General features: G+C 41.7%; 1 long non-coding RNA gene across 1 annotated transcript in view; it reads left to right on the plus strand.

Annotated features, from left to right (window-relative positions):
* Nucleotides 1-34: 34 nt before the first annotated feature.
* The window catches only part of LOC139263299 (uncharacterized), a 53,697-nt gene continuing 39,779 nt past the window's right edge, over nucleotides 35-13,952 (plus strand). Inside the window, exon 1 of the long non-coding RNA XR_011593083.1 lies at nucleotides 35-139. This is a non-coding gene — a long non-coding RNA (uncharacterized lncRNA). The remainder of the gene's footprint in view (nucleotides 140-13,952) is intronic.

Below are 13,952 nucleotides of genomic sequence, written 5' to 3' on the forward strand. Positions count from 1 at the left end.
GAAGGCAGCCATCTTTCTGACTGGAACAATCAGAGGGTTCACGGCATGAGGAAGGACATCTCGATTGATCCGTCACAGCAATCCGAACGCCTCCTCCTATTGCAGCTTCCAATAGTTGCGGCCGAGGCCTGCGGGACAGGTTAGCTGAAGCACAGCTCCACTTTAGCAGCAAAATATGTCTTGCAATGCATGGTATAACAATGCTATTGATAAAAAATAGCCTTTCATTTAATTTTTACTGGTTTTAACTGTGCCTTAATAGGTAATATTCTCGTCTTTGAATGAAAAGTCGTGGCCCACTCCAGAGATTCCCACAATCTAAGCTGACACTCCAGTGCAGTGTCGAGGGAGTGCCACACTATTGGAGGTTCGATCTTTTAGAACTGTCTCGGCTCTCAAGTGTATCCCATGGCACGATTTTGAATAAGAGTAGGAGTTCTCCTGGTGTCCTGGCCAATATTTATACCTCAAGCAACATCACAAACAGATTATCTGGTCATTACCTCACTGCTGTTTGTGTGACCTTGCTTGTGCGCAAATTGACTGCCGCGTTTCCGACATTACAACAGTGACTACACTCCAAAAGTACTTCATTGGCTGAAAAGCGCTTTGGAACGTTTTTTTCTTTGCTGTGCACAACGCTATTACAGATCTCGTCAATTTTCGAAAATTCATATTTATTTCAGTTGATCTAGAAGCTTTACCGTCGCTCTGGCTGCCTGCCTCTCTTCCGGGGCTATGTCCTGGATGGCCCTGGAGAAAGAGCAAGCAGTGTCCGCCGGTACACTTGAGACTTTCCGCAACTGGTGGGCACTGAGGACGGGAGTGTTTCCAATAGAGAAAATATTTAATTTGACCAGTTTCCTTTTCCTGTGTATGATTATGGGTGTTATTCGTTGTGCCCCTCAAAAAAGGGGACACTTTTTTGTTAGATTATTTTTATTTGGGTGATAACACCAGGGCAACCCAGTGACTGAAGAATAGAAGCTTTTCCCGAAGTGTTCAGTTTTGCAAATGATACCAAGCTGGAGCAGCTGTTGAATTTGAGCAGCCAGGCTGGGAACAACAACATATGCAAGTGGATAGAATAAAAGCAGATAAAGCTTAATACAGGCAAATGTAAAATACTGCACATAGAGAAACAAAGTGGGAGATTACATAGTATAAACTGCATAGAAACCAGCCATTTGGCCCAACCCGTCTATGCCGGTGTTTATGCTTCACTCAAGCCTCCTCCCATCTTTCCTCATCTAACCCTATCAGCATAACCCTCCATTCCCTTTTCCATCATATGCTTATCGAACCATCCCTTAAATGCATCCATACTATTCACTTCAATCACGCCCTGTGGAAGCAAATTCCACATTCTCACCACTCACTGGATAAAGAAGTTTCTTCTGAATTCCCTATTTGATTTCTTGGTGACTATCTTATATTGATGGCTTCTAGTTATGCTCTTTCCCACAAATGTAAAGAGTCTCCATCTATTTTATCAAAACCTTTCATGATTTTAAAGACCTCTATTAGGTCATCTCTCAGCCTTCTCTTTTCAAGGGAAAAGAGGCCTAGTCTGTTCATCCTTTCCTGATAGGTGTATCCTTGCATTTCTGGTATCATCCTTGTAAATCCTCTCTGCACCTTCTCCAGTGCCTCTATATCCTTTTTATAATATGACAACTAGAATGGCACACAGTACTCCAAAATGTGATCTAACCAAGGTTCGATACAAGTTTAGCATAACTTCACTATTTTTTTATTCTATTCTTCTAAAAATAAGCCCTAGTGCTTGGTTTGTTTTTTTATGGCCTTGTTAACCTGTATCAATACTTTGTGATTTTTGTATTTGTACTCCAAGATCTCTTTGCTCCTCTACCCCATTTAGAGTCTTATTTTCTAATATGTCACATCCCTGTTTTTCTCACCAACATGTAATATCTCATATTTATGTGTTGAATTTCATTTGCCAATTATATGCCCATTCTGCAAGTTTATTAATGTCCTCCTATAATTTATTGCGGTCCTCCTCAGTATTGGCTATCCCCCCAATTTGGTGTCAGCCGCAAATTTAGAAATTGTGTTTTTGATTCCAAAGTCAAAATCGTTAACAAGTGGTCCCAGGACTGATCCTTGAGGAACACACCTTCCTACCTTCTGCCACTGAATAGTTACTGTTTAACCCTATGCTCTGCTTTTTGTCTGGAAGCCAGCTAGCTATCCATTTTGCTACTTGTCCCCTGACTCCACATTCCCTGACCTTATTCATTAGTCTATTATGTGGTACCTTATCAAAGGCCCTTTGAAAATCTAGATAAATTACATCTACTGCATTACCCTTGTCTACTCTCTCTGTTACCTCTTAAAAAGATTCAATGAGGTTGGTCATTCCATTTTGAAATACATGCTGATTTATTTATCACATTTTTCATTTGTAGATGTTCTTCTATTTTCTCCTTTAGTAGGGATTCCATTATTTTTCCTACCACTGATAAGCTGACTGGCCTATAGTTCCCTGAACATATTGTAGCTCCCTTCTTAAATATAGGTATTACGTTAGCTATCCGCCAGTGCTCTGGCACTACATCTTTTTCTAAAAGAATTACTAAATATGTATAGTAAAGCCTCAGCTGTTCCTTCCCTAGATTCTTTTAAAATGCACAGATATAAGGATGTAAGCAGGGGTTTTATCCTCTTTGAGTTTCATTCGTTTATTTAGTATACCAGTTTTTACTTCAACAATTGTACATCCGTGTCTGGAGTAAAAATAAAACTGGGAAGGTGGCTCAACCGTGGCTAACAAGGGAAATTAAGGATAGTGTTAAATCCAAGGAAGAGGCATATAAATTGACCAGAAAAAGCAGCAAACCTGAGGACTGGGAGAATTTTGTAATATAGCAGAGGAGGACAAAAGGTTTAATTAGGAGGGGGAAAATAGAATAGGAGAGGAAGCTTACTGGGAACATAAAAACTGACTGCAAAAGCTTCCATAGCTATGTGAAGAGAAAAAGATTAATGAAAACAAACGTAGGTCCTTTGCAGTCAGATTCAGGTGAATTTATAATGGGGAACAAAGAAATGGCGGATCAGTTAAACAAATACTTTGGTTCTGTTTTCACGAAGGAAGACACAAATAACCTTCCAGAAATACTAGGGGATCGAGGGTCTAATGAGAAGGAGGAACTGAAGGAAATCCTTATTAGGCGGGAAATTGTGTTAGGGAAATTGATGGGATTGAAGGCCGATAAATCCCCAGGGCCTGATAGTCTGCATCCCAGAGTACTTAAGGAAGTGGCCATAGAATTGGTGATCATTTTCCAAAAGTCTTATCGACTTTGGATCAGTTCCTATGGACTGGAGGGTAGCTAATGTAACATCACTGTTTAGAAAAGGGGGGAAGAGAGAAAACGGATAATTATAGACCGATTAGCCTGACATCAGTAGTGGGGAAAATGTTGGAATCAATTATTAAAGATGAAATAGCAGCGCATTTGGAAAGCAGTGACAGGATCGGTCCAAGTCAGCATGGATTTATGAAAGGGAAATCATGCTTGACAAATCTTCTGCAATTTTTTGAGGATGTAACTAGTAGAGTGGACAAGGGAGAACCAGTGGATGTGGTGTATTTGGACTTTCAAAAGGCTTTTGACAAGGTCCCACACAAGAGATTGGTGTGCAAAATCAAAGTACATGGTATTGGGGGTAATGTACTGACGAGGATAGAGAACTGGTTGGCAGACAGGAAGCAGAGAGACGGGATAAATGGGTCCTTTTCAGAATGGCAGGCAGTGACTAGTGGAGTGCCGCAGGGCTCAGTGCTGGGACCCCAGCTCTTTACAATATACATCAATGATTTGGATGAAGGAATTGAGTGTAATATCTCCAAGTTTGCAGATAACACTAAACTGGGTGGTGGTGTGAGTGTTACTACGGATTCTTTTTCCCTCAATCTGTTTCAGCGAATACACTGACACGCGAACACCTCTTTGCCTTTTCTGTAAAAGACCTTTATTGAAGATTCTCCGGCCGGGACTTGTCAAGACAAAGGGACACTCTCAATCAGAGCCTGTTTACCTTCCCCTGGACAAGCCCTTTTCAGCGCGAAAAGCACAGTTGATATACATTTTCAAAACAGAACACATTTGATTAGCACTTGGTCTATCCAATCCCTTTCTGCCTCCCCCCCGATACGTCCAATGGCAGGCAAGAAAGTCTCCTAATTAGGGCTGGTGTCAGGTCAGGTTAGTTATAGCTTTGCTACACTGTCTTCCCTTATCAGTAAAGAACCCAATTAGTTTCCCTTCCTCCTTATCAGTAGAAGCTATTACTTTTCCCTTCCTATCTAGGATTGCTTTCTTTCTTTGTGCTGCCTTGCGGCTTTCTCATGACCCGTGTCTAACCTCAACTTCAACTCTTGGTAACCCCTTTTTTTTCTGTTGATTCTGCAGTCGTCTGCATCTTGACATTTCTTTAGCTATTTTCCCATGATTCCCTATCTCCATCCTTTTGCCACATTCTCTATCCATCTACCACCTTCGCAACCCTTCTTTACACATTCTCATGAGCTGTGAGGAGGATGCTAAAAGGCTGCAGGGTAACTTGGACAGGTTAGGTGAGTGGGCAAATGCATGGCAGATGCAGTATAATGTGCATAAATGTGAGTTTATCCATTTTGGGAGCAAAAACACGATGGCAGAATATTATCTGGATGGCGGCAGACTAGGAAAGGAGGAGGTGCAACGAGACCTGGGTGTCATGGTTCATCAGTCATTGAAAGTTGGCATGCAGGTACAGCAGGCGGTGAAGAAGGCAAATGGTATGTTGGCCTTCATAGCTAGGGGATTTGAGTATATGAGCAGAGAGGTCTTACTGCAGTTGTACAGGGCCTTGGTGAGGCCTCACCTGGAATATTGTGTTCAGTTTTGGTCTCCTAATCTGGGGAAGGACATTCTTGCTATTGAGGGAGTGCAGCGAAGGTTCACCAGACTGATTCCCGGGATGGCGGGACTGACATACAAGGAGAGACTGGATCAACTGGGCCTTTATACACTGGAGTTTAGAAGGATGGGAGAGGATCTCATAGAAACTTACAAGATCCTGACGGGACTGGACAGGTTAGATGTGGGAAGAATGTTCCCGATGATGGGGAAGTGCAGAACCAGGGGACAGGGTCTTAGGATAAGGGGTAGGCCATTTAGGACTGAGATGAGGAGAAACTTCTTCACTCAGAGTTGTTAACCTGTGGAATTCCCTACCGCAGAGTGTTGTTGATGCCAGTTTATTGGATATATTCAAGAGGGGGTTAGATATGGCCCTTACAGCTAAAGGGATCAAGGGGTATGGAGAGAAAGCGGGAAAGGGGTACTGAGGGAATGATCAGCCATGATCTTATTGAATGGTGGTGCAGGCTCGAAGGGCTGATTGGCCTACTCCTGCGCCTATTTTCTATGTTTCTATATCCCCTCGTTTTAATTTAAATGCAGTTAACTCATTACAAATCTCATCATTCGATGTCATGTCCACCTGTTCTATCTCCCTGGTAAATACTGAAGCAAAGTAATTATTTAATATTTCTGCCATCTCTCTATTGCTGCCTGTGGTATTATTTTCTCCATCTCTTAGTGGCCTTATTCCCATCCCGACCTTCCTTTTTTTATTGATGTGCCTGTAAAATATTTTACTATTTTGTTTTATGTCCCTTGATAATTTAATTTCATAGCTTCTCTTTGCCTTTCTAATTGTCTTTTTGACCTCTCCTCATCCCTTCATTTTCTCCCTGCTGACCAGGTACTTAATGTATGCCTCTTTACTTACCCTCAATTTTTCCCATGGCTTTATTCATCCACGGTGTCTCATTATTGTTTAGCTTGTTTACTAGCAGAATATATTTTTCCTGGACTCTGTTTAACACGGTTTTAAATGTTTGCCAATATTGTTGTCCATTTTATTTTCCCAAGTGGTATTCTCAACCCTTCAAAATCAGCTTTTCTCCAATCCATTAGCCTGGTCTTTGTCAGACCTATGTCCTTCTCAATTATTATCTTAAAGCTTATTATATTATGGTCATTATTGCCTAGATGTTCCCTGACTTTTACTTCTCTTATCTGTTCTGGTTCATTCCCTATTACGAATCCAATAGCAAATCCTCCCTTGTTGGGCTTTTTACATATTGGGTTAGAAAGGAGTCCGATACACATTGTAGGAACTTCATTCCCTTATCCCTACCTCTTCTGTCCAATTAATATCTGGGTAGTTGAAATCCTCCATGATTATTCTATTTTTTTTTACTCATTTCCATAATTTGTTGCATATTTTTACTCTACTATTTGATGGTCTGTAGACTACTCCTATTAGTGTGATTAATCCTTTGTTATCTTTTATCTCTATCCATATGGATTCTATTTCTGTTTTGCTGATAGTTGCGTCACTTTTCTACTGCCATTATGTTATCCCTAATAAGTACAGCTACTCCACCTCCCCTTTTCCCTCTCTATCTTTTCTAAATAGGTTATACCCTGCAATGTTTAATTCTCAGTCCTGATTTTTCTGTAGCTATGTCTCAGTAATCCCTACTATGTCTAGTTCCTCGCAACGCATGATTGCCTCCAGCTGCCCAATATAGATTTTCTGCGAATGGTATTGAAACAGCCAAGGATCATTTTGAAATAGATCTCAGGGTTTTAGTGAACTTAACACTTAGCATGCCCAATTTATATGAGCAACAATTAGGAGGGATAATGCATCAGGGTCACAGTCATAAATAATGTAATTAGTGCCATTTCAGTGCTGTGGCAGGGATAGAACCTGATTGAAGAAATTCAAACATGGTGTTTCGGAAAAGGAGGGGCACAAATTTCGGAGGTGAGAACACATTAAAAACTTGGAAGATGAAGGAAGGTTTGAAAGGAGGGAGGGGGTTCATTTGCAAGGACAGAGGTCAAAAGTGGGTTTCTTGTGGGGGATGACGTCAATTTTGAAAGGGAAGGGTAGTATTTGTGAGTGGGAACCACGTACAATGTCAGCTAGCACAGGGGCCAAGTTGGGTGGTCAGTACGTTGGAAAGGGTCAGGGCAGGAGGCAGATTTTATGTACAAGATGAGCTCAGAAAGGGAATAAGGGAAGATAGCAGAGAAACTAGAGAGGTGTGGGTTCAGGGCCAAGGCAGGGGGAAACCTTGTGGCAGATTTTTTGCTTGGTAGAGGTGGTGGATACACAGAGGTACCTGAATGGATGCTCTCAATTTATTGTTGTAGGCAAGTGTTGAGGGTGCTGGGGAGAGGGGATTAAAGAAACATTTGGTAGCAGAGAAAAGAAACCGCGGTTTATCTTTCTTTTCCAGCATGATCCTGGAACAGTGAATTGCTTTGGTAGAAGAGAGCTTGATGTGGTCCAATCAGATCTCGTGAAAAATGGTTCAACCAACTTGGCGTCCGGTAAATTCAAATCTGTGTCCTTTGGACTTGAAGGAGTAAAGACAAGGGTGATATCAGGGAGAATGACAGAATGGGAGTGAAGGTTTTACTGTGGACAAGGGCATCAAAGGCGAAGGTGAAGATCATGGAGAATGGAAAGGAGTTTGAAAGTTATGAGTGTCTCGGGGGGGGGGGGGGGGGGGGGAAAGTTGTTTCCATATGTGGAAGCAGAAGGAAGTGGGCTACAAAAAGGTAGGAGGAGGGGGGGTGATGAGAAACACAAGGAAGTGGTCAGAGATTACCTTGTCTGCGATTGAGAACATGGGAGTAGAGAGGGCATCTGTGATGGCAAGGTTGAGAGGGTGGCAGTGAATATGGGTTGAAGAGTTTATATGGAGTGAGAGGTTCAGGGAGGACAGGACACCGAAGGCAAGTTGAGATAGAGAATTTTGAAATTACTGAGGTGAGGAGTCGCTCAGTGCAAACGCTGAGAGACGAAAAGATATCTTGGAGAAAGATGAGGTAGAGCTTGGAGGCTGAGAATAAGGATTTTAAAGGAGAGGCTTGGGAGTGGAACAAGGTGAAATGCTCAAAGAGAAAGTCTTGCTTGACCAACCTCATTGAATTTTTTTGAAAAGGTAACAGAGAGTAGACAATGATAATGCAGAAGATGTAATTTATCTAGATTTTTAAAAAGCCTTCGATAAGGTATCACATAATAGACTGATGAATAGGGCCAGAGAATGCAGAGTCAGGGAACAAGGAGCAGAATGTATAACTAGCAGGTTTAAAGATAGAAAGCAGTGAGTAGGGGTAAAGGGTAGCTATTCATAGTATATATTAGGCAGTCCCTCGTATCGAGGATGACCTGCTGCCACACCAAAAAGGGATGAGTTCACAGGTGTTTTAATGAGAGACCCGACATTCTAGGTCCCGAACTACATACTGAAGGGTGGAAGATGCCTGTGCATGGATTCTTTTAATGTTGGGTGTTCATTGCACACCAGCCACCTCACGAGCTTGACAGAGCTCAGTCTTGATCCAGTGGCAAGGGTTAACCAAGACGACTGGAGACCAAGCTCTGCTATTCATAGTGGCAGAAGGTGGGAAGTGGTGTTCCACAAGGATCAGTGCTGGGACCACTGTTGTTCTCAATTTATATTAACAATTTAGACTTTAGAATCAAAAACACCATTTCTAAATATGCAGATGACACCGAATTGGGGGTGGGGGGTGGGGGGTAATAATCATTACTGAGGAGGACTGCAACAAATTACAGGACATTAATAAACTTGCAGAATGACACATAATTGGCAAATGAATTTCAACACAGATAAATGTGAGCTATTATATTAATAGGGAGGTCACTTATTACTTGTCGGGTGCAAGTCTGGTTGGGGTAGAGGAGCAAAGGGATCTCTGACTACAAATACACAAATCACTCATCCTCATCATAATAATCATCATAGGCAGTCCCTCGGGGTCGAGGATGACTTGCTTCCACACTAAAAATGAGTACTCATGTGACTGATGAACTCATTTTAAATGGTGGAAGATGCTTGCGCGTGAATTATTTTAATGTGGGGTGGCCGTTGCACACCAGCCACCACACAACTTGACGAAGCACGGTCTTGGTCCAGTGGCAAGCGGATCCAAGGCGACTGGAGACCAGGGTCCGCAGCATGTGCCAATACATACACACATGTATTTATATAGCATCTTTAATGTAGTAAAACGTCCTAATGAATTTTGACCTGGTACAAACCAAGCATATTCTCATAAGGAGGAAAGACGGGGCATCCAAAGCGGAGCTCCCTGGATGACAAAGGATATGGAGGTTAAAATAAAACAGAAAAAAGAGGTTTATGACAAATGTCAGGTACATAAGAATAGAGGAAAAAGAGAGCAGCTAAGGGTCACAAGGACTTATCAAAGCTGTCCTCCCCAAAAAACAAATGCATAATTCCAATATAGTCTTTCAGACTTAATTTGGAATATTCCTGTTTTACCCCTAGTAGTTTCTAGTAGGAAATCTTGGGGTATCTGAGGGATATCTAGAGGTATCTATGAGGACATACATACTCTGCTGAAGTGGAAATGTAGATGTCAAAGTCAAATCACTAAAAGTAGCGACACAGGTTAACAAGGCCAAAAAAAAGCCAACTGAGCACTAGGGTTTATTTCTAGAGGGATAAGAACATAAGAAATAGGAGCTGGAGTAGGACATTTGGCTCCTTGAGCCTGCTCCGCCATTTAATAAGAAATGGCTGATCTGATCATGGACTCAGCCCCACTTCCCTGCCCGCTCCCCATAACCCTTTATTCCCTTATCACTCAAAAATCTGTCCATCTCCGCCTTAAATATATTCAATGACCCAGCCTCCACAGCTCTCTGGGGCAAATAATTCAACAGATTTACAACCCTCTGAGAAGAAATTCCTCCTCATCTCAGTTTTAAATGGGTGATCCCTTATTCGGAGACTATGCCTTCTAGTTTTAGATTCATCTCTGAGTGGAAATATCCTCTCTGCATCCACCTTGTCGAGCCCCCTCATTATCTTATGTTTCAATAAGATCACCTCTGTCTTCTTAACTCCAATGTGTATAGGCCCAAACTACTCAACCTATCTTCATAAGTCAACCCCCTCATCTCTGGAATTAACCTAGTGAACCTTCTCTGAACAGCCTCCAATGCAAGTATATCCTTCCTTAAATACGGAGACCAAAACTGTACACAGTATTCCAGATGTGGCCTCACCAATACGCTGTACAGTTATAGCAGGGCTTCTCTGCTTTTATACTCCATCACCTTTGCAATAAAGGCCAACATTCCATTTGCCTTCCTGATTACTTGCTATATCAGCATACTAACCTTTTGTGTTTCATGCACAAGGACTCCCAGGTCCCTCTCTATTGCAGCACTTTGCAATTATTCTCCATTTAAATTATAATTTGCTTTTCTATTTTTTCTGCCAAAGTGAATAGAATTGAAAGTAGAGAAGTTATGCTAAACTTGTATTGAACCTTGGTCAGACCACACTTGGGGCACTGCGTATAATTCTGGTCAGCAGAATTATAAAAAGGATCTAGAAGCACTGAAAAGTTTGCAGAAAAGATTTGCAAGGCTGATACCAGAAATGCGAGGGTATACCCATCAGGAAAGGATGAACAGGCTGGATCTCTTTTCTCTTGAAAAAAGGTTGAGGGGTGACCTAATAGAGGTCTTTAAAATTATGAAAGGTTTTGATAGAGAGAATGTTTCCACTTGTGGGGAAGAGCATAACTAGAGGCCATCAATATAAGATAGTCACCAAGAAATCCAATAGGGAATTCAGAAGAAACTTCTTTACCCAAAGAGTGGTGAGAATGTGGCACTCGCTACCACTTGGAGTAGTTTAAACAAATAGTATAGATGCACTTAAGGGGAGGCTAGATAAGCATGAGGGAGAAGGGAATAGAGGGTTATGCAGAGAGAGTTAGATGAAGAAAGACGGGAGGAGGCTTGAGTGGAGCATAAAAGCCAGTAACTAGTTGAGTAAAATGGTCTGTTTCTGTGCCGTATATCCTATAAGGGCTACACCGGTACTGTGATGGTTTGAGCAGGGCTGATGGGGGAAGGTATATCCAGGTTTCGACAAAGGCTTCGTGAGCCAAGTTTCAGTCAAAGCCATAGCATCAATAGTCTTCCACAATGACGTCTTGGATATCAATGGCCTTGCTCACAAATGAGGGAAATGCGGAGAGCGGTGGTGATTTTATTGATCCGCTGGCAGACTTCAAGGTGGAAAGTGGTGGGTTGGCTGAGTGGGATGGGAAGGAGGTTGGGGCGATTAGTCACCAGCAGGTGCATTGGACAGGAAGGTCAATGAGAGGAGTGGGCAATTGGGGTTGTTAATTTTAAGAAACAGTTGGATGCTAGAAAAGGTGGGGGAAAGAAATCGAATATGTATGGTCTTGATCTTTCTGGATGAATAAGCTGAGGTGGGCTAAATTTCCTTCTTTCTTAGATTATAATCCATTAGGATAATAAAAGAAGATAAATTGACTGCAGCCAATTGATGCTGTTTTTTTAAACTTATCAACACAACCAGCTTGTATGGAATGCTTCAGTGTGAAACTAACAAGATACTGGATGACTGGTCAGATGATACCACTAGAAATCCAGTCAAGAGGGTTCAGAATTACAGCCACCCAGCATCTATACATCTAAAAATAATTGAATCACTTGAATTCAGTAATTAGTCCACTGGATGGAAGAAGAACAACAATCAAGCCATTGTTTCACTCATTTCCTTTGAGATTTTCAACAGGTGTAAGATAAATATAAAATGATTGAAACAGACAGAATTTCAATACATTTATCGGATTTTCTCAGCCTCAAAAGATCCCTACTTCCAATCAGTTTCTAGAACCCGAAAGCTGTATTGCATCTAGGTTGACAAGAGTTCTGTTCTCATTGTTCACGGTCCCTCTTCCAAATGACATAACAACAGTATATCACATCAAATGTGTGGTATTTTGATTACAGTAACAAGCTAAGAGGGAGTTTGATGACAGGATGAGGATGAGATTACTTAAAATTGTAAAAAAAACTGGTTCTGACAAATGGTCATCGACCTAAACCGTTAACCCTACCTTTTTACTTCGATTCTGCCTAACCTAGTGCTTCCAGCATTTTCTGTTCTTATTTCAGATATTCAGCATCTGCACTATTTTGCCTGTTAGTTTCAAGATCGTCTCCTGAAACAAGTACGTGGCTGTTCGTCAATCTTCCTTGTAAACTTTACTGCTACTCAGTTTTTTGCATTAACAATGCACGCAGTAACACAAACTTGGTGCATCCTCCTTTTGAAATGCATTAAAGAAATAAGCACTTCTACAACCTGATAGTTCAATGGAAAATTGTGCTCAATTGCAACCACTTCTCACCATACAAAAGTGTTAACACACGAGTTTCTGAAGTCGTCGGCAGCACTGAACAATTATTCAGGACAACTTAATTTGCTCTGTACAGCATACATATCTGTAATTTACTTTTTGGATAAATTTATCGAGTTAAGCCCAACAACAACAACTTCCATTTATATCGCACCTTTTATGTAGAAAAACATCCCAAGGCACTTCATAGTTGTGTAAGGAAAACTGAATCCAAGAAGAGATTAGAAGTAACTCAAATCTTGTGTTTTAAGGAGGGTTTGATAGGAGAGGGAAATGGAGAAGCAAAAGGATTTACAGAGGAATTTCCACAGAGTAAGGCCTATACAGCTTAAAGCATGGCTGCCAATGGTGGAGTAAAGGTAGGAGTGTGCAAAAACATTAAGAGTCAGAGAAGCATTAAGGCGGGGGGGGCGGGGGGAAGGGCAGACAGGTATTATTGAGGTAGGAATGGGAATGGCTATGGAAAGATTTAAGCATAGGGATGGGAATTTTACCCTTGAGACGTTGGGCGATCAGGAATCAAAGCAAGCCAGCGAGATCAGTTGTGATGGGCAAACATGACTTGGTGTGGGATAGGATACGTGCTGCAGAGCTTCAGATGAGCATAAGCTTATGGAGGGTGGAGGATGGGAGTCCAGGAAAGCATTGGAGTAAAGAGAATTTTGAGATGGCGAAGGTATGGATGAGGGTTTCAGCAGATAGGCTGAAGCAGGGAGAGAGCTGCGCAACGTTACAAAAGGTGGAAGTAGGTGGTCTCATCAATGGAGACAACTTGGTCAGTAGCTCAGCTAGAGGGCAAACAGGCCACTAAGGTTGTGAACAGTTTGTTTGTGCCTGAAACAGTGGTCCAGGACAGAGTTGAAGTCAGTGGCAAAGAGATAAAGTTTTTATTGAGGCCGAAGACGATGGCTTTGGCCTTCCCGATGTTTAACTGAAGGAAGTTGTGGCTCATCTAAGATTGTCAAACAAGCAGTCTGACAGAATATAGATATTGGAGAGGCTGAGTGAGGTGGTGGAGAGGTAGAACTTGGTATCAGCAGCATACATGTGAAAGCTAACCCCAAGTATACAGTTGATTTTGCCAAGGGACAGCATATAGATGAGGAAGCAGAGGGGGACATAGATAGTATGGGGACTCTGGAGGTAACTGTGTAGGCGTGGAACGAGAAGCCATTGCTGGAGATGCTCTGTTTACAATCTGGCAGGTAATAGTGGAACCAAGCAAGGGCAATACCAGAGAGCTGAACAATGCAGGAGAGGCATTGAAGAAGGATTGTGTAATGGACATGTCATAGACTGCAGAGAGGTCAAGGAGGATGAGGATTGATCATGTACGAGTAAAGAACATGTTACCCCTCTTTCAGAACCCCAGAGAATTATCTACGTGATTTTCAGCATCTTGGTGATTTAAATTCTTCCCATTTTGTCTATGTAAATGGTTAATGAAATGATAATACATTTAAAATAAACATTCTTGGAAATGTAGAAGAAAGAAATTGAAAAAATACATTATTTTTGTATCTGCTGGAATGCACACTTTTCCTTGTAGGCACATGCCACACTAATGATTTCATTTTCTTTTCAAGTCATGCAGTTAGTTGTGCCACA

Source organism: Pristiophorus japonicus, chromosome 4, assembly GCF_044704955.1.
Source record: "Pristiophorus japonicus isolate sPriJap1 chromosome 4, sPriJap1.hap1, whole genome shotgun sequence".
Classification (NCBI taxonomy): Eukaryota; Metazoa; Chordata; class Chondrichthyes; family Pristiophoridae; genus Pristiophorus; species Pristiophorus japonicus.